This window comes from Sapajus apella, unplaced genomic scaffold (genome assembly GCF_009761245.1).
Source record: "Sapajus apella isolate SASKATOON/1434 unplaced genomic scaffold, GSC_monkey_1.0 scaffold45, whole genome shotgun sequence".
Lineage (NCBI taxonomy): Eukaryota > Metazoa > Chordata > Mammalia > Primates > Cebidae > Sapajus > Sapajus apella.
This window is the reverse complement of record NW_022436985.1, coordinates 16,009,323-16,030,827: the sequence shown is the minus strand read 5'-3', so window position 1 is coordinate 16,030,827 and position 21,505 is coordinate 16,009,323. Positions and strand designations below refer to the sequence as shown.

General features: G+C 40.5%; 1 protein-coding gene across 3 annotated transcripts in view; it reads right to left on the bottom strand.

Annotated features, from left to right (window-relative positions):
• Positions 1-21,505, bottom strand: part of RASGEF1B (RasGEF domain family member 1B) — a 630,294-nt gene that overhangs the window by 371,568 nt on the left and 237,221 nt on the right. The window lies entirely within an intron of this gene.

Below are 21,505 nucleotides of genomic sequence, written 5' to 3'. Positions count from 1 at the left end.
CCTGGTCAGCTAGCAGGAAGGGTGTAGGGAGGCCACAGAGAAGGCTGTTCACTACCCTAAGAGTCCCCGTCCAAAAGCAGTAAACATCACTTCTACGTTTTTTTTCTTTTTTTGAGACAGAGTCTTGCTCCGTTGCCAGGCGCCAGGCTGGAGTGCAGTGGCACGATCTTGGCTCACTGCAACCTCCACCTCCCGGGTTCAAGCAATTCTCCTGCCTCAGCCTCCCGAGTAGCTGGGACTACAGGCGCAAACCACCACGCCCAGCTAATTTTTGTATTTTCAGTAGAGATGGGGGTTTCACCATGTTGGCCAGGATGGTCTCAATCTCTTGACCTTGTGATCTGCCTGCCTCGGCCTCCCAAAGTGCTGGGATTACAGGCGTGAGCCACCACGCCCGGCCCACTTCTACTTTTTATTAGTGAAAATTTAGTCTCGTGAACCACAACTAATTGCAGGAGGAGTAGAAATTTAACTCCTGTCTAGGATGACATGTGCCCAGCATACCCAATTACTGTGGAAAAAGGGATGAAGAGGTTTGGTGGGCAGATAGCCTAGCAGTTTCTATCACTGACCGAATACATGACAGAAGTTCAAATACTTACTGATGTCTTCCAGGTAAAATTCAGATGATTTAGCAGAGGATCTCAATCAGAGTCTGACCTATTAGAATCATCTGGGAAGTTCTTCCTAACCGCAAATGCACAAATCTGACCAGATACAATGACAGACCCTATATTTTTCTTGAGAGTTTAAGGATGGATATGTGTATTTTGATGTGCAGTTAGACAGTATTCCCCAGGATATTGTGAATCAAATAGATAACTTCAAGTTGACAGTCTCTGAAGCCCAAATGAGCTAGTTTGAGAGACACAACTTCATGACTCCAGCTTTCTAATGAGCACATCTAAGACATGTGAGTCTAGTTTAAAGAATCTCAGACAGTTACAACAGTGAGGCCATATTAGAGGTGATGTCAAACAACGATCAGTGAGGGAGGTGCCACAGCTTTCCAGATCCCCCAGCAGTGTGGACCTGGAAGCAGTAATCATGCCATGGAGGAGATCAGGTTGGTAGCAAGCTGGATCCACTTAACCAGGGTCAGTGCATCAGAAAATGCACTTCTTAATGGGAAACAACTCACTCCCTTTAGTTCACTGGTTCTCAACTCTGGCTGCAAGTGAGAATCCTCCAAAGAGCTCTCAAATTTGCCACTGCCCAAACCTCATGTCAGAATAAATGAATTAGAATCTCAGGGAGAAGGTGTAAACTCAGGAATCTCCAGTTTATTCAATTTCCTCAGGTGTTTCTGAGGCACAATAAGGACTTTAAACCGTTGCCTTAGCTTCTAACCTCAGGAGCAGAAACACATAACATTCTGCCTCTTTACTTGACCTCTCCAGCCTCCAAGGCCATCAGCAGAGCCATATGCTGCTCTGTGCCTAAGTCTGCGTTCTCGCCCAGGTCCGTGTTTCCCAGGTCCAGGCCGTAAAAGATGGCGGCAGGAGCTCCATCCAAGTAGGTGATGGAAAGCCCAATCTCTTAGGAGGATTGTGATACCACCTGAGGAACAAGGCAAGGGTGGCCACCTGTCATGTTAGGACCTAAAGGGGAATCAGTTCACCTGGAAGAGACCAGGGCCTGAAGAGAAAGCTAAGCCAGTAGCAGCATATGAAAGGAGGGTCAGGAAGTGTTGACGATCCAAGAGAGACCCCAGAGGTGGACATTTATTTTAGTGGATGCAGAGTCAGGAATTTAAATCTAGAAGGTGAGAGCAATCAGTAAAGCAAATGGATCTGGATCAAACAGAACTGAGTTGGGACAGGGTTGGCCAGGGTTCCACATGATTTTCTTGAATGACATTTAGCGTGTAAGGTTTAGATCAGCAGTCCCCAGCCTCTTTGGCACCAGGGACCAATTTCATGGAGGACAATTTTTCCATGGACCAGAGCATGGGGAGGAATGATTTCAGGATGATTCAAGTGCATTACATTTATTGTATGGTAATATATAATGAAATAGTTACACAACTCACCATAATGTAGAATCGGTGGGAGCCCTGAGCTTGTTTTCCTGCAACTAGATGGTCCCATCTGGAGGTGATGGGAGACAGTGACACCCGAAGTGTGTTGCTTATGTCCAGTCTACTCCCTAAACTCATTTTGGTTGCTCTCACTGCAGAAAACCCTGCTTTACAAAGATAGAATGTTGAAAACGGAAGCAGCCTTTCCAGAACTTTTTGTGGCAGTGTCAGGATATTCCACCTTGACTTTAATTCAGAATGTATGGAGATTTGAAACTGTGTCAAACATACTTTAAGTCACCAAATGCAGCTGTACAGTTGAAATACATCAACTTACTTGCCACTATAAAGCCTGCCACCAACTTAATTGTCGCCTGCCACCAACTTAATTGTCACCTGCCACTCACTGATAGCATTTTGATATGAGTTTGCAAGCACTTGATTTATCATGGTCTCTGTTCAGTCAAACCTCTCTGCTAATGTTAGTCTGTATTTGCAGCCACTCCCCAGTGCTAGCATCACCACCTAAACTCCATCTCAGATCATCAGGTGAAACTTCATTCACTTACCCACTGCTCACTTCCTACCACATGGCCAGGTTCCTAACAGGCCACAGACCAATACCGGTCCATGGCCTGTTAGGCCTACAGGGTTGGGAGATCTCTGATTTATATTACAGATGAATCAGTTTAATTCCAAGAACTGAAAATGAGGTTGACACATTGAACTCCCGGTGATGCTAGAAATGCAAACCACAGGCATCTCAAGCCTCCCCAGGCTTACCTGAGCTGTTCTCAACAAAATAAATGTCTCAAAAGAAGCCATTTATGTGGCCAACAAACATATTCAAATAAAGCTCATCATGACTGGTCATTAGAGAAATGCAAATCAGAACCACAATGAGATACCATCTCACACCATTTAGAATAGCGATCATTAAAAACTCAGGAAACAACAGACACTGGAGAGGATGTGGAGAAATAGGAAAGCTTTTACACTGTTGGTGGAAGGGTAAATTAGTTCAACCATTGTGGAAGACAGTGTGGCAATTCCTCAAGGATCTAGAAATAGAAATTCCATCTGACCCAGCAATCCCATTACTGGATATGTACCCAAAGGATTATAAATCATTCTACTATAAAGATACATGCATGTATATGTTTACGGAAGCACTGTTCACAATAGCAAAGACTTGGAACAAGTCCATCAATGATAGACTGGATAAAGAAAATTTGGCACATATACACCATGGAATACTATGCAGCCATAAAAAGGATTAGTCCACGTCCTTTGCAGGGACATGGATGAAGCTGGAAACCATTATACTCAACACGCTATCACAGGAACAGAAAACCAAACAGCACATGCTCTCACTCATAAGTGGGAGTTTAACAATGAGAGCACATGGACACAAGAGGGGAACATCAAATACTGGGACCTGTTAGGGGGTCAGAGACTGGGGGATGGATATCATTAGGACAAATACCTAATGTAGATGATGGGTTGATGGGTGCAGCAAAACACCATGGCATGTGTTTACCTATGTAACAAACTGGCACGTTCTGCACATATATCTCAGAACTTAAAGTATAATAAATAAATAAATAGTATTTCCTCTCCCCACCAAGTCATTCTCCACCGAACATCTTTCATACCCTTAGATTCTCATACGGAGCTCACAACCTAGATCCCACACATGCACAGTTCAGAATAGGGTATGCGCTCCTATAAGAATGTAACGCTGACGCTGATGTGACAGGAGGCAGAGCTTAGGTGGTAATGTGAGCAGGAATCAGCTATAAATACAGATAAAGCTTCATTCACTCACCCATTGCTCACTTCCTACTGTGTGGTCCAGTTCCTAACAGGCCACAGATCAATACCAGTCCATGGCCTGGGGGTTCGGGACCCCTGGTTTATATTACAGATAAATCAGTTTAATTCCAAGAACTGAAAATGAGGTTAACAGTTACACATTGAACCACTGGTGATTCTAGAAATTCATCCACAGGCATCTCAAGTCTCCTCAGACTTACCTGAGCTGTTCTTTCCATGTGAAATGGTCAGTATTTCCTCTCCCAACCAAGTCACCTTCCACAGAACATCTTCCACACCCTTTGGGTAGTTTATTTGCTGCAAATGTTACTTCCTTTACTGGACTGTGAGACCCTTGCAGACAGCAGCTTTGTCTTATGCATATTTGAGTTCACAGTGCTTGGCACATGACAATTGCTCATGAAGTATTTGTGAATGAGTGCTGCAGAAACGGAGTACATGTCCAGTGAATGAGTGCTGCGGAAACAGAGTGCATGTCCAGTGAATGAGTGCTGCAGAAACAGAGTGCATGTCCAGTGAATGAGTGCTGCAGAAACAGAGTGCATGTCCAGTGAATGAGTGCTGTGGAAACAGAGTACATGTCCAGTGAATGAGTGCTGCGGAAACGAAGTACATGTCCAGTGAATGAGTGCTGTGGAAACGGAGCACATGTCCAGTGAATGACGGAGCACATGTCCAGTGAATGAGTGCTGCAGAAACGAAGCACATGTCCAGTGAATGAGTGCTGTGGAAACGGAGCACATGTCCAGTGAATGAGTGCTGCGGAAACGGAGCACATGTCCAGTCAATGAGTGCTGCGGAAACGGAGCACATGTCCAGTCAATGAGTGCTGCAGAAATTAAGTACATGTCCAGTCAATGAGTGCTGCAGAAATGAAGTACATGTCCAGTGTTCTGGGAAACAAAGGACAGAAATCAGCTCGGCAAGTGGTGGAAGTCTCTGCCACCGAGGTAATGTGTGATAGGGGCCTGCTGAAGCACTTCCTGGCAAAGTAGGAGGGAAAGGTAGAAGAAATAGCATGTTGAAAGACACAGAGCAGTAAGAGCGCTCAACTAATTCAAGTGGCTTCGCATTACCAGTATTCGGGCCCCTCTTTCTCCTTTAATCTCCTAAAACTAGCTGAGTTTTTGGTATTTGTCTACCTTACAGTGTCAAGCTTTTCTTTGCATAAAAGTATCCTCCCCCAGAGGTGATTCAAGAAATTCAACTATTCTCATTCTTTACCACTAAAACACATTTCATGACTGAATATTCTTGCTTAAATAATTTTCAGAGTCATTTTTATATCTTGTTTATCTTTGGCTGTTTCCTATGCCTGACACAATTCTTTGTTCTTAAATGAAAAATACAGGCCTACAGATAACCTCATTCTCCCATGCCAAGTCCTAACCGTATCTGTGAATAAATCTATTTAAACACCACATTTTCTTCCATTTAGATGACCCACTATTTTTCCAATCTCTCTAGAAGCTAGTATTTTAGTAAGCAAAACAGGATAATAGAATAGAAGGTTCTAAAAGTCCTGATCCAATGTCCCTTGATTCGCTCATGCATGCAACAAACATAAACAGAGTGTTGGCAGCATGCAAAGAAGGCCCTAGTGGGTTTACAGTTCTTTAGCATCTAAATTTTCAGCAAATACTTCAAGGTCAGACTTTTAAATAATTTATTAACACAACTGTATTTCCACAAATTCACCCAATTTTACAGAGGCTGCTCTTCTTTTCCATTGCACATTTTGCATAACATTGTCTGTATGGCAGAAACGGGGTTTTGCATTGTCTCGTTTTTGGAAGACAAATCTTGACACTGAAAATGCAAGAGATACCTTTATTACTTGGAAATCCCAAAACTGTATTTACATGGTCATTTCCTTTATCACATAAACAAATTCCTAACCATCCCTTGCAGCTGCAGCAGCAGCAGGGGTTCAAAACAGTCTGCCTGCTGTTTCACCAGTGTTTTGCACTTTGTATTTTGAACCCTTCTATTGGTGTACCCTACAGTCTTCAAATTAATCTAAATGCACAATCGTCAGATAGAAATTGTACATTCACTTATTCATTCAGCAATCATTCATCTAGAGATTGCTTTGTATCCCCAAGTGGTTATGTCATACCTTGGATTCATTCGTTTATTCATCATTTAGCAAGCATTCATCAAAAACCTGCTCTGTTCCAGGGTCTGGTCTGGGTGTGCTGGGAAGACAGAAATAACGGTATTGCCATTCCTGCTGTTGAAGAGTTAGCAGTATCTAGGGTTCATCATAGCGTAATTTGCGAAGATGGACACTGCCCCAGCTTGTCTCATTAGAAAGGAATGGAACAGCACAACACATTTTCCCCAATTCGCTCTTCCTGCTCTGTTCCTCCCTTCACAAAACCAGAACAACTTTTTAAATCTTCCCGTCCTGTCCTCCCATGGACCTCACAGAAAGGTCTTCTTTTAGCCTCCTTTATTTTCTCTTATTTCCCACCTTCACTAGAGGAAACCACATTAATGCCCCTCCAGCAAATATACAAGTAACCCTGAAAAAAAAAACCTGTACATTGGGCATAAATACTCTTACAATCATTTGCCAAATAAGAAAACAGATCCTGAAATTAAGATACTTCCTCCAAACCACACAAGTCCATGATGAAACCAGACCCAAGGTCTTGATCTTAATCTTTTAACTACATCATGATGACTGGAACATGATTTCCCTTGAATCAATCAATATTAGTTTGAGAGAGCATACATAGTTATAAGCAGCTAATTTTCATAGGACCAATCTGATTTCAGTTTTTCTTTTTCTCTGGAGTTGTGCCTATTCCTTCACATAAAGTATATACATTTTTAAAATTCTGCTACAAATAGCAATAAAACATTAAGCTGAACTGGCAGGTTTTCCTGACCAGGTCACGAAATTACCTGGTATTCGCTGATCCCACTAGAAGGAATTTACAGACAAAAGGCAACTTTTTAAATGCTGAGGTAGCAAGCTTGGTTTCAAGGATTGTTCAATAAGTGAACTAGCTTCCTTTTTTAAGAATGGAGGTAAAGATAAGAATCTGTAGTACACTCTGGCTCTCTGATCCTTTCAATCCAGACACTGTTGAAATGAACAACATAACAGAGATAAAGAGCACTGAAAACATTGAATGAATTTCCTCTACCAACTGATTAGTGTCTGGAGGAACAAAAAGACAAAAATTTTACTTAATTTACCCTCACCCTTTTCTAGAACTAGAAGTCTTGTGAGCACCGACTTTGGACAGGTTATCAGAACATCCTAGCTAGTCAAGATTAGGATTCCCAGGCTCCCTGTTTATGAAACTGGACCACTGACCATCTTGAGTATATATATTTATAAACTAAGATACCTAACAGCTGTTCTTGGATGAAAGAGAGGGTAGAAATTTTGGTGCAAGGGAGTTCAGGAGCAAAGAACAAAATAGACAAAGAAGGCGTAGACAAGCACAATAGAGGGGAATACTGTGGCAAAAATCCTTCCTCTTAGATTTGAAAATATGTCTTGAGACCCACTGGGGAGGATGGTAAGAACAGACGCTGACAGTACTGTGTTCATGAAGGAGTTTGTGAAACTCTGAGCACAAGCTGGTTTGAGACCTAAAGGCACAAGTTCTTGGTAGAGCTGAGGGGAGCCATGGGTTCTCCCATCTCATCACTGAAGCACAGCAGCACTTCGCAGGATTACAGAGCACAGCCAAGCAACGGTGTGGCACCACCCACCAGACCAACAGGGGAGCAGTATTTTCACAGAACTCCGAAGGCCAAGGCAGTGACAATCTTCCTTCAAGTAATTCTAGTTGGCAGATTTCCATGAAGAAACCTGAGATGTACCTGTGAAAAACTCTTGGAGACTTCCAGAAATATATGATGTGAGAAAATTGGCCAAGAACTAAATTGACTACATCAGCAGGTGGGTGCTAGGAGTTGGCAAAATACAGTATTCATTCTTCACAGCCTGATGAGACCTGGGGCATGCAGGCAAAACACACTGGATAAAGCCAGAAATTCCATAGTTGATTTTTCTACAATTTAATAGGAAGAATTCAACTCAAATAAAGGAACAGTAAATGAAAGGAGTAAATGTAGTCCTGCTTAATAGCACAAAGATTCTGGGCTCCACCCTTCCTCTCACCCAGGCTGCCTTAAGAAATTAAAGGTCACTCCTCAAAATTTCCTTGGACACATGTGTCTACCCCTTCTGCCTTTAAGTAAGGTCAACCCAACTGTAGCACACAAAACTGAAGCTGCATTTGTAAAAGCTCCAGGTAGACCACACTCCAGCAGAAGTGACTTGATAGACCAGTACCATCTGCTTCCTTCCCCTTGTTTAGCTCCATCCCCGGGACTCCCAGGCCCTTGGCACAGGCAGAAGATGAGAATCCCAGCCATGATTCCTGAGACACTTTGACCTTGGAGCAAATCCAATCAATCCAGTGCTTAATGAGAATAAACTGGAAGACAGATATAATGCTCTCACTGCTTCCTTCCCCAAGGAAATCCTTGAATGAGTCAAAGGATGAGGTGAAATTCCAGCCACCCTGTCTGAGCACAAGGTCAGTGCTGCTGGCCCCTAGAGCTTATAAAGAAGCCAGCTCCAAAGAAGAGGGAATGCAGTGACCTGCTTTCTCCCAAGGGGTCTCTGAACAAAGAGGGAGCTTATCTGTCAGGAGTGTTCTTGTAGAAGTTCTAGAATCACTGTTCAGTTAGGACAGGGACTCCAAGGCTGTCACTGATAATGTCTAGGGAATGCAAGGGGAGCTGGTGGTCCTTCAAAGAGCTGAGGGCAGATCCAGTCCAAGAGGTACTAGTAGCCATTGAATAGGGACAGCTCAATCAAAACTCCCAAGAAAAAGGACCAGGGAGCCAACACACCTCACAGAACCCTCAGCAGACTTTGCCTTCCCCTTCCCTGAAGGGAGGAGAGCATCCTAGAAGTGGAAATAACTCATGTCAACAATGAGCACTGGTCAAAAAGATTCTTTACCCAGGTTCTATGAACCACAGTGGAGAATGGGGCAAAACTTATTATAACTGGTATAGAGCTTGCAACCTCACAGAGCTCTAGACTATAGTACTTATCTCTTACAGGCTAGGAAAAGAAGTGAAACATTATTATGGAAAAAATTAGAAAGGCTCTACTAAAGCAAAAAATAAATACTTATGCCTTATGGCCTAGAAATTCCACTCCTGTACAAATGCCCAAGTGAAAGAGTGCTTGTGGCCAAACACACACACAAAAATGTACAAGAATAATCATAGTAGTGTTATTCACAATAGTCTAACATGAGAAGCAACTAAAAAGTATACCAACAGTTGAATGGATTAATAATTGTGGTATGTTCTGGCAAAAGAATACTAAACAGCCCAGAAAGAAAAGAACCATTGCTACATGCAATACCACAGAGACTCTCACAGGCATAATGTTAGGCAAAAGAAATCAGAAGCAAAAAAGTATATATGGCATGATTCCATTTATTTAAAGTTCAAAAACAGGCAAAACTAATCTATGGTGATAGAGGTCTGAAAAGTGGTTGTCCTACTGGGGGGCACGAAGGAGTCTGCCAGCGTACTTGGAAAGTTCTAGATCAGCTATGGATGGTGGATACATGGGAATATACAAAATGTATTGAATTAGTATACTTAAAAGCTGTGTATTTTTGATATGTAGGTTATACTTTAAATTAAAAAGAGATGTAATTTTTTTAAAACAAGGCAATTATGAGTATGCCTATTAACATATGAAACCGATTGGAAACCAAAGGAGAACGCCAACAAAGTTTTTGAGAGCACTAGAAAGCCTAAGACAAAAAGGGACTGTGGCTGTTCAATGAGCAGGTAGTAGGCTGGGAGAGTAGCTCCTCCCCTAGGAAGGACATATTCTCCAGCGCCATCTTCACATGTGGCCAAGGAGAACAGTGAGAGTAAGCCCTCTCAGAGGAAGAACTAGTGGCCTGGGAAATTGTCCCCTGGAAACAGAAGTGAGACCTAATCAAGGGTCAATGGCCTGCACAGGTTATCAGGACTGTACAACCAGTAGCTGCTGCAAGTGTCTAAAGTCCCCTTTCCGATGGGAGTAATTCCATCATTATATGTGGCATGTATGCAGGTTAGATAATTTACCATGGAGAGATTAGGTGGATCTGTCTCCAAATCAAGAGAAGCTACATCCAGAAATGATGTAGATACCCTCATAAGGTCCTCATCTTTGGATTCGATGTCATGACTGGACAGTAACTCTATGAAGTAGATACTATTATTATCTCCATTTTAAAAATGAAGAGATGGAGGCTCAGAGAGGTTTAGCAATTTCACCCAGCATTACAGAGCTAATGAGTGCTGGAGGCAGAATTTTATACAGACAATTTGGCTGCAGGGTCATCTAGTGGTTACAGATGAACTGGAAATTCTACCATCTGGTGCTTTAAATAATATTATTTAATAAATACGACATATTATATAACAATTAAATAATATTAAATTATTTAATAAATATTACATATTATGACAATTACATATTAATAAATACTACATAACTTATGTTCACCAGTAAATACATAACTAATAACCCCATTTGATGTGTGAAAATACATCATCGTGTCCTTAAGACGCGTCAAAGATTTTTAGAAACACTTGAGAGAGCAAGGAGCATCATTGAGGAAATAATCATAAAAATAATTTTGCCCACCAAGATGAAGAGTGGCCTAGGATTAAAGCCAGAGTAAGGAAGCCAGATGCCCTGGGGTGGTAGGACTAGAAGTTTCACAGGCGATCACCCTCCTTGCAGTTATATGATTTCTTTCCTAGTATAACTCTATAAAGGAAGGTGGGCACGTTCTCTGTCCTTTCTGAGTAAACCAAAGCACATCTTCCAAAGGGCATTCTTTGCAGCAACATGAGCAGAGGGTGCTGTATGGAAGCACAACAGGGCACACAAAACATTGCAAATCTACAGGATGCTTCCTCTGAGACACCCGGCAACAGCACTCGTCACAACTGAGTCCCTAATCACCTTAAGAGGTAACAAGAGGAGATCTCCCTCAAAACACCAGATCACCTTGATAACACTTGAACAATCTTGAGATTTCCAGAGCCAATGCACAATAACAAACTCTGATTCAGCAAGGAGTGCCGCCTTGTTAGACACCTTCTGCTTGCTCTAGGTGCTGACTTTCGTGGCTCTTTAAAAGAAAAGTAAAACAATACTTTTCTTTTCATCCTTGTTCCTCCTCTAGGATTGCATGGAAGAAAAGACTGCGCCAGCAACATCTTTGCAAAGAACACCAACTGGAAACAGATTCCTCATCAAAAGAACATGGCATCTGTCTTTCCCATGGAGTCAGGTGGATGTTTGCGGCAGGATTTGGGGAAGCAGCAGGTCACTGGCAAGGGCCCTCTGCAGTTCTTTTCACAGGCAACTGTGTTCAGGTGTTTTCGTGGCAAGCTGCCAGCCCAAAGGGCTAATTAATTGAAGGGCTCTCCTTGCCAGAGACAGTGGCCATTTTGACATCTCAGTTTGACACTTGAGTTCATGAAGACTCAGCTTTGGAAGAGCAGCTCTGCCTTTATCATGTTTGATCTCCCCAGTGGGAAAAGCTAAGTGCCCAGAGTTGCAATAATAATGTTAAGTACCAGTTTCCTTTGCCAAAAAAACAGTGCACTCTTTTCTTTATCCTTCCCTTGAGGAAAACTCCCACTGAGTCATTTACTGGGTTCTCTGCTTATCTTGCAATTCTATACCAGCAGCACCGTTTTTTTTTTCAACATACGTAGGGAGTTCTGCAAGTCTGCATGGTCTGTGGTTTTAAAAGAAAGCATTAAATTTATACTCAACCTCAAACAGCAGGACACAGCTCAAGACCTTTTGTGACAATATTTAAAGCACTAGCAACTTGGGAAATTATTCCACTCATTTCCATGGGGCAGGCAAGGCTTTAAGAAGGCCTTCCTCAAGCCCCTGACTCAGAAATTAGTCCACCAAGCAGCCAAAACTTATTCAGTAACCCAGAAATGCATTTAGATGTCGCCTCAGTAAGAGTATAAAATGAAACAGGTAGAACAAGTTAGTGACTCTCCCAGGGAAGGTTATTTACAACTTTTTCTCTGCTATCAAAGTATTTCATTTGTACATTTATTATAGGGTTTACCCTATTGTGATTCATTGATCCAAGTAATTTTATCTCCCCCAAACTAAACCATGAGCTTATTTATGACAGGGAGCCATTTGTCTTTTATCTTCCAAATAATCCCTGAGAGGCCTTCAATATGTATTAAATAATTAATTTATTGAGTCTAGGTGAATCCAAACCATCCTCTCAGCCAGGGCCTAATAAATTTGGTGTATCTGTGAGGGTAGGAGTAGGGTGGGGACATTAAAACAATTTATACTTTATTACTTGATGTATTATCAAAAACAAAGGAAGGAAGGAAGCAGCGAGTAGAAAAAGCTCAATAGAAAAATGGAAAAAAAAAGCAAAAGAGAAAGGAGAAAAAAAGAGATTAAAGTTATTGAGATGCATAACCTAGAAATCATAATTGCAAAAATAACTTATAATAGGTTATACCTATTTCAAAAAGCCAAATATAGGCTCTTTCCCCAACATAATGAACATTTTGTGGTCAAAGCCTCAGTAATAGCGAAATGATAAAATGCCAAATCTTTTTGTTAATCCTTGAAATGAATGTATTTAAGCAACTACAATTTCCATAAATATAAGCAGGCTTCTGGCATCACACTAAATTTGCCTAATGTGACACTTACCTTTGCTTGGGCTGAGTAGAAACATAAACCTTAAACTATCAAAAACAGTTTGAGTAAGAATTTGGTAATAGGTTTGGAGCTTGTCCAAACGAAGGGTAGAGCTTCAGGATCTCTGGAGGCTTCAAACTTCATGAAATGTCACAAAATATACCTCTAGATGCCCATATTTTTAAAATAAAATAGTAAAATTAGCAATGCTTTTCTGACTTTAGGGTACGTCCTGAAATCCTCTACCTTTTTGATACTGTTAATGTTACTGACAGAATTAAGAAAAGGCAACATGAAACATAGCCCAAGTGGGAAACATCACAGATTCAGTTCAGAGTAGACTTTCACCAATGCCTTTTACCAGAGTCAGATAACACTTTTAAAATATCATTATGTAATCTAACAGAGCCCATATTCTATACATATTTCAGCAATCCCGTATTCTCAATCACTTTGCAATTGCTTCCTTACCCAATTTATTATCAATATTTGAAGACCAACAGTATGCAGAATGCAATCTATGTTAAATACTTTTCATGCTTTTCCATAACAAAGGCCCAGTCTCTATGAGAGCTTTGAAAGACGATATGTTGAAATGGCACACATGGCCCTCTATAAAATACTGTATATTTTTCTTCAAAAACTGTTTTCAGGCCAGGCGCAGTGGCTGACACCTATAATCCCAACATTTTGGGAGGCCAAGGCAGGTAGATCATCTGAGGCCAGAAGTTCGAGACTAGCCTAGTCAACATGGCAAAACCCTGTCTCTACTAAAAATACAAAAAATTAGCCAGGTGTGGTGACACATGCCTGTAATCCCAGCTACTCAGGAGGCTGAGGCAGGAGAATCACTTGAACCCTGGAGGTAGAGGTTGCAGTGAGCTGCGATTGCTCCACTGCAGTCCAGCCTGGGAGACAGAGCAAGACTCGGTCTCAAAAAAAAAAAAAAAAATTGTTTTCTACCATCTCAACTCCAGTATCACTTATGACTTTTTTTTCATACTTATAATTCTTGCCTTATCAAGTAAAAGAAGAAAAACTGAGAATATGTGAGAAAATGTAAAGGTTAAGAACCAAAGGACATGAGAAAAAATTAGAAAGGAAATAGGGTGGCAAAATGCCATTCCTATGGCAAGTAGTAGACAGCTGTTGCTTTGCCTGCTTAGTATCAGTTCATCTCCTTTGATTTTCCTCTGGAGAACCAGGACTTCCTACTTTCGATCCAGAGGTTTGAGTGACCCTGACCAGAGCCCCATCTCAGAGGTGGATACGTAACCCAGGCCTAGTTAATCAATATATTCCAACTCTCCAGACATTGTGATTTATTCATCAGTGCTGATTTGCCCAAATTAGGGCAAAAAGGGTCAATTCTGAGATTTTGCTTTGAATTATAAGTTCTTCTTCCAATAGTCAGTCAGTAGCTATTTTACTACTTCATGGAAAGATCCTATTGAAGAACAGGATCTGACAAAAGTATAAAGTATATAACCAAAGAAAGGCAGAGAGATTCCAAATGACATCACTTAAGAATCTGGATCCAATCATACCTGAGTCAATTATTCCTGGAGTTTTCCAATTATTTAGGTCACTTTTCTTAGGCCAGGTTGAGTTGGCTTATGCCATTTCAACTACATAGAGTTGAAATTCCCACAGTGCAAGTGCCCCCATGTGAGTAGATTCATACCAACCGTTCTGAAAAAGAGCAAGTATGTGTAGCTCCATTTCACTGGTGACAAAAAAATAAAAGCCACTTCTTGGGCAAGGGCTAAGCCACCTTCAGGGTCACAGTGCCTGGCCCACTCAATTTGCCTACATTGTCTTTCCATTCAAGAGGAAAGTTAAAACTCCACATAAAATGCATGACCTAACAAAATAAAATAATGCCATGACAGGCAAAAATCTCAGCCCTCACCACTTTCACCAGATTCAGCCATGAAGATGGACATTTGTTTTCCAGTAAGCAAATCCTGTCTCCCAATAGCAGGCACTTCCCTCAATTTGTCTGAGCAAAAGAAAAAAGAAAAGAGAATAACCTGAAGAAACCTGTGTCGGGTGGTGTTTAATTCAACTCCCGCCACGTAACACATATTTCAAAATGAATTAATAAGTAGTATTAATATAATTAATTAGCGTTCACTAATGAGATGATCAATAAATAACGAAGAGCTCTCACATTGATCTGGAATGCCATTAACCGTAAGTGAAAACTACTTTTGTTACTCTCTTGTGTTCTTTATAAGTGGTTAAAAAAATAGCTTGAACTCTAGAGTCAGACGGCGTAGATTTGAATGTGGGCAATCTGCATCTGACTACTGGGTGACCATTAACAGGTTAATTAACCTCTCTGTGCCTCCATTCCATTATCTGAAAATAAAGATGGGAACAGAACATGCCTCATAAGGCTGTTGTGAGTATGAAATGTATTCATCCCTAAAAAGGGTTTATTATAGTCACTGGCACATAATAAACCTTCAATAAATGTTAGCCTTTATTATTTTTATCCACCCAGCCACACCAGCCTCCTTACCCTTCTGTATATGCCCCAGGCACATTCTGGTCTTAGTGCTTTGCACTGGCTGTTCCCACTGCCTGGAGTGCTCTTCCTCCAAAGATCTGTGTAACTAACTCCCGCATCTCATTTGGTCAAATGACAGCTTCTGAACAACCACCCTATTTAAAATTGTAACATGTGCCTCACCAAGAGCCTCCAAATCTCCTATTTTTTCCCTTTACATTCACAGATACTATGCAATTAATTAATTTGTGTTTTGTATATTATGTCTCTCCTGCCAATAGAACATATTCTGAGGTGACAGGATTTTTTGTATCTCTTTAAGTCACTGATGTAAACTGGAACGTGAACACAGTATCTCCTCAAAAAATACACACTGAAAGCCAGCTCAGTGGCATGCTTGTAGACTCAGCTACTCAGAAGGCTAAGACTGGAGGATGGCTTAAGCCAAGGAGTTTGAGACCAGCCTGGACAACATACTCCATCTCTTAAACGCACGCGCGCGCGCACACACACACACACACCCTGTTAAAGGAATTACTGGCGCTTTTGTTACCACCACCACTATTTTCCATCACAGCAAGTTAATAAAACCATAGAGTTTTAGAACGAGACATGACCACAGAGGTCATCTCCAGGACAACTCCTTTTGTAAACACAGAAATAGCCCTCTCTCTGAGACACTGCATCCTGTTGACTCTGCCTTGCCTGAGCATGCAGGGGAATTCACAGGTCCAGGTGTGCAGTCCATGGCAGGTATGTCTGGGTCACGTGGTACAGCCACCACACTGGCTCCTTAGTCTAGCAGCTCTGAGGTCACCATTGCATAACTGCTCTATCTAGTGGTTGGCTTGAGCAATGATTTAGGAGATTATAGCAATCAAAAAGGATGGAATTAAAATAATAAAGAAAAACAGTAAACAGGAGGAGAGAAGGAGGGATTGCTTTTGACTCCACAGGTCATTTATGTAAACAAAAGAAAAATCACAAAGCTAAGCCACTGAATCAGAGGTTGCAATTAGCTCAATTGTAGAGGAGTGACTTGGTGCCATTTTGAGCAACAGTAGCTAGAGTGATCACTCTTAATTGAGGTAAATTAAGTATTCTGACTACTCCACTTTTATGAAAAGAGTTGCGAGCCAGTACAGAGATCCAATTTACATGAACTCTGCTCCACTTCTCATACTGACTCATATTTTAATTTTTCTCTGCTTCTTTTCACATCTAGCACACTTTGCTGTAGACTAAGAAAATAAGATAAAATACAGCTGGGCCTCCTCCATGGGTTCTGCATCCACAGATTCTACTAACAGTGGATTGAAAACACAGTATCTGAGGAATGTAGAACCCCTGGATTCTAAGGATCAATTTTACATAGCCATGGATTCCTCAGGGTAGACTGTGGGACTTGAACCTCAGTGAATTTTAACATCTACGGAGGTCCTGGAACCAATACTGAGGGATGACTGTACCTCTTTGAAAGCTCCCCCTCCAGAATACATTATATAAAATTAAATGCATGTGTGTGTATATGTACATGCACGTTAATAACTACTGCCCAGTCTTGATTATGTAAGATTCTGGAAAATCTGAAAAAAAAAAAAAAATAGGTGAAAGGAAGGAGAAAAAGTTGCTACAGTGCCCTTGAAGCTCAATAATATAGCAACCAAGCAGAAAAACTCAAGGGAAACACAATTTACAGCCAAAAGCACAGCATAATATCTTTAGCACTTAACAAAGAAATGAGGGAAATCAAGTTAGTGATTATGCAGCTGAACTAAATAGTTTGTGGCATTTGCTCACAACAAAATTGCAAGAAAAAGTACTATTGTTAAATGCCCTTTTCAGGCACTGTTTGCAAGATTAGCAACACTCCTTTATTTCTGCTCCCCCTTTAAACTATTTGGCTGGCTGGAATTACTATGAGAAAAATCCATGTTTTATTTGTAGCTCAAAATAGCTTTTTAAAAAAGGTGTATGTGTGGGGAAGAGGGGGTTGTACTGCTAATTATTACTGTTTCCAATATATCCCTGAACCAGAGACTACAAAGGTCATAATCTTGAAACTTGTTTTCATGCAGATGCAGCCACAATAATTATAGCTCAAAGAGGATCAGAGCAACATATTCCATGACATTTGCCCTTAACTACCTTTCTTCTTATTAGCAATGATACTATTACAGACAATGACTGTATTATACATCCATAGGTCTAAATGTGCTGTTAATTCTGAAGTGACAGTGACAATTATAGCAGCTGCCAGGAAGGAATAATGGGTATACCTAGCATTTGGCAGTGATATGGTTAGCAGTAAGGCCAATTCACAAAAATACCACACCCCAAAAGGCACCAGGTAAAGCTACTGATGTGATTCTGTTGCTAAATTTTAAAAATTGAAGTTGTTAAACTGTAAACTTAAGATCACTACATTTTACTCAACGTAAATTTTACCTTAACAAAAATAGGATTATTATTTGTTTCTTGATTCTTGCTCAGGGTGTTAAACAAAAGCAGGCATTGCATTTCTTCTGGCTATGCGACTATTTTCCACAACCAATTTTAATCCTATAAACTACAACTACTTGGTTTGACCTTGGGTATATGTGACTTTCCATATGAAAATTTCATTATCATAAGCCTAAGAATAAAAAATTCCTAGCCCAGGGATAACACTATAACATGGAGGAACTCACCAGTATTCACTCTACTCAATTATTTCCATGGCTACTACACGGCAAGCAAAGAAGTGCACATTTCCATAGTACTTCATATTTATCAGCCCAAATCCTCCATATGTTGAAATGCTTCCTTTCAACGAAAAGCCCACAAGTCCACTCCACCCACAGTATTGACTCCACCTGGCCCATACCATATTAATAAATAATATCTCCTCTAACATATTATAATACCAATGGTCAAAAGAGATTAACATTTAGAAAAAGCAATAAATAAATAAATGGAAATTTGTTTATTTGTGGAAGGGATATTTTGTAATTTATTCTATATATCTAAGCAGGTAATAAGGTACTTTTTTCCTACCTGTGAATGTTCCAGGTGCTGGCACACAAAGACATACCAAAAGGGGACTCTTCCCCTGCCTTTCTCTTCTACCCCAAGCCTTACTCTGGAAGCCTTCAGCGAAATAATATCATGCCAAAGTTAAAAATTAACGAGCATTATTGAATGTCTACTATGTGCTCAAAAATGTGTTTGGTGTTGGAGATACAGAAAAGTACATTCATTGTATAGTACTGTTTGGAAGGTTTTATGCTTCATTTATTAAGAAATGCATTGCTTCTACAGAACTGGAACTTAATACTGAACTTGAGTCTATTTCAATTATTTAGAATTATCTTAAGATTAAAGAACCATCTGAGGGTATTTCTCCAGTGCCACTATGGTCCAAGTTTTTTCCAAATGCTAATGTTGGCCCAAGTCTACTGATGTACTTTCCTTGATATTGTTGCTCTGTTCGAGCAAAAAGGAAAGTGGGACTCAAAGCTACCAAGGCTCAAATTATTCTCTGTGAGCACAGAGATGAAATAATAATGACGAACACCTACTGAGACACTGTTCAAGAGTATTACATGGATCCAAAAAAAATTCAATCCTTACAACAATTCTACAGGTCAATATCATTCTTTGTCTCATTTTATAGATGAAACAAGTGAGGAATAGAGAAGTAACTTGGACGAAGTTGTAGAGCTCATCGATAGTAGAGTTACAGAAACAAAGCCCTCAAGCCTGTGCTCTTAACCCCTCTCAGGAGAGGAGGATGGAGAAGTGCAATGATAAAAACCAAAGTCAGGCAATAAGGCCTAAAAGGACAGGGCATGGAATCCAAAACCACAAATCCTTTTCCAGAACACTGCTAGGAGCTCTTTCTTTGCAGGGAGAGTGACAGCAAATGAGAGAGGGAAGGAGGGATGTGGTGGGGGGTGAGGGAAGGGGAGAAGATTGCAGCAACTCCCTTCTTTCAACAGTGATGCAACTTCCCATAAATTAGTGGCCTGTGTTGGCACACATGAAAAAAGACAGGAACTTTGCAATGTGTATATATCATCCTGTATCCAGCAGAGAGCCCTACAGCAAGTCAGCAAAAACAGCACTCTGCCAAAAATGAACCTTCAGTGCTTCCAAAAATCTATTTTAGAAGTAAACAATGTTTAAATTTGTTGGAAATGATATTCTTTGCTGTGACTACTCCAGAACATGGCATTCTGTCATTCCAGAGGAGAACTGAGGAATTTCCTCCACGCTGACAGGGTTGACTTTGTCTTCATGTCTTTGCTCAGGGCATGGGAAGAAGCCTCTGTGACCTACCAGCATGAAAATTCTGCCAAGAGGCTGGGAGTCATGGGAATCTGATCAACCAGCTTTGTGGAGGTCACTGAACACCAGCTAGATATTAAAATAGGAAGTCAGACACAATACAGTTTCAAAGGACTACGAGAGTAAATGTCTTAACCACTGATATTATTACCTTGAGTTGTGATTACCTAGAGACCTATTCATCAACATTGATGAAAAGGTTGAATCTTTCAACAGCCCATTACATTCTTTATTCTTAGTTATCTCTTCCTGAAGGAAAATTACTTTGTCTATGTGAACGAAGCATTATTGATGTCTAGTAAAAATTAAAACTTCATCCAGTGGGCCAAGGGACCACATGAGCACATTCTCCATAAATTCACACACTCACATCATCAGTAATAGCGAAGAGAACCCGAGTGAAAGCCAACAGTTGAAAGGAAGAGATAACACAGCCACCAATAATTCCACAAAATTACCGTGGCCAATGGACAGATTTCCTTTAGGAAGTCCCAGATATTCTAAAACCAATACTTTTTTATATGATAGGAATACATTTTCTAAATGTTGTTTTTCAACTATTTTTTTAACAAAGGCTTTTAAATGAAATTTTAAAGCTATTTTTAAAAAGTTGTCATTTATATGGATTAAGATACCAGAAGTCCAGGGGGAGAGAGCAGGTGAAGGCACACAGAGAGAGAAACAGAACCCCCTTCCCCCAGAAAAGATATAATAAACCATCAAAATGGTAGCTGAATTTTAAAAATAAGCTTCCAACCTCAGGAACCTATTTCTATGACTACATACAGGGACTCCAGATGGAATTCTAGGTTACCATATGTAGATAGAAATTACAGCAGGATGAAGCATGGCATTTGATGCCAAACTGGAAACAGCACTATTTTTTTATTTCGAGTAATTTGTGAAACAGATATCCCTAAACTTTAACCCATCCCTGGGATTCACTTTTCCATGACCTTCACCCCATCTATCACACATACCTGTCTATCAATCCTATCCTACCTCTAACCTATGCCCCTGGGGTGGGAGTCACGAGACCTCAGAGAAGCGGTGAGGATATCCCTTTTGCACCTTCCCTGTACTTTCAAATAATTAAAACGTTGGAGGTTTAATAGTGCTATGTCAGAATGTCCCTGCACAAAAATTGCCGAGTCAAAATAACTAGGTCCAAACATCCCACACCAAGAGATGTAAAAATATCAAGATACAAAGATATAAACATCAATAATAAAACGGTGCATGAGATGCTATGGAGCAGGCTTGAGGAGCATTCTCTGGTGGCTCATCAATGCAACATGCATCTCCTAGATGTGAACTTTAAATAGAGTAAGATGCAGAGGTTGTACAGGGAATAAATGAGAAAATATGAATTAGGCCTGTCCTCTAAGAGTCTGACTGAAGCTTAATATGTGCCCTGGAGTAAGTCATTTCATGTTTCAGCACATTAGTTTTTTCCTCTGCAACCTGTTAACAATAACAGCTGTCTTGCAATAGAAGGCGTTCAGTAAATGATTCTTAATGAAGGAGTGAATTCACTTATGTCCCTTAGATGTTCCTAGGTTTTCCAAATTAAGGAATAAACTGGTCTTTGGCTGAAAATAACAAGTGTTCTTATAACTCTATAAAGTGGTGTTTGGAGGCAGGCCTTGGGGGATTTGCTACCTCAGGCTAAACAAAACACTTCTATCTCCCCAGCTATCCATTAACTCCTTATGTTAGTGTAGAAATTCCCTTCATGAGTAAATCCAGAGTATAAATATTCTTTTCTCAACTCCTATAAAAAAGGGAATAAAATATTATTTCTAATAACAAACAAAATGATACTAGAATAATGTCACACCAACTGATAATCATGTGTATAGCAACTCCATTCATTGAATAAATGTTAACTGAGTTCTTACTACCTGTAAGGTATTGTTTTACTATACCTAACAGAACCAGTCATTGTTCCTTTCCTCTAAGAGCTGATAGTTTAGGGGAAGGCCAGACTCATAAATAAGCATTAAAATCCAATGGGGAAAGGAGATAGTAAAACACTAAAAGC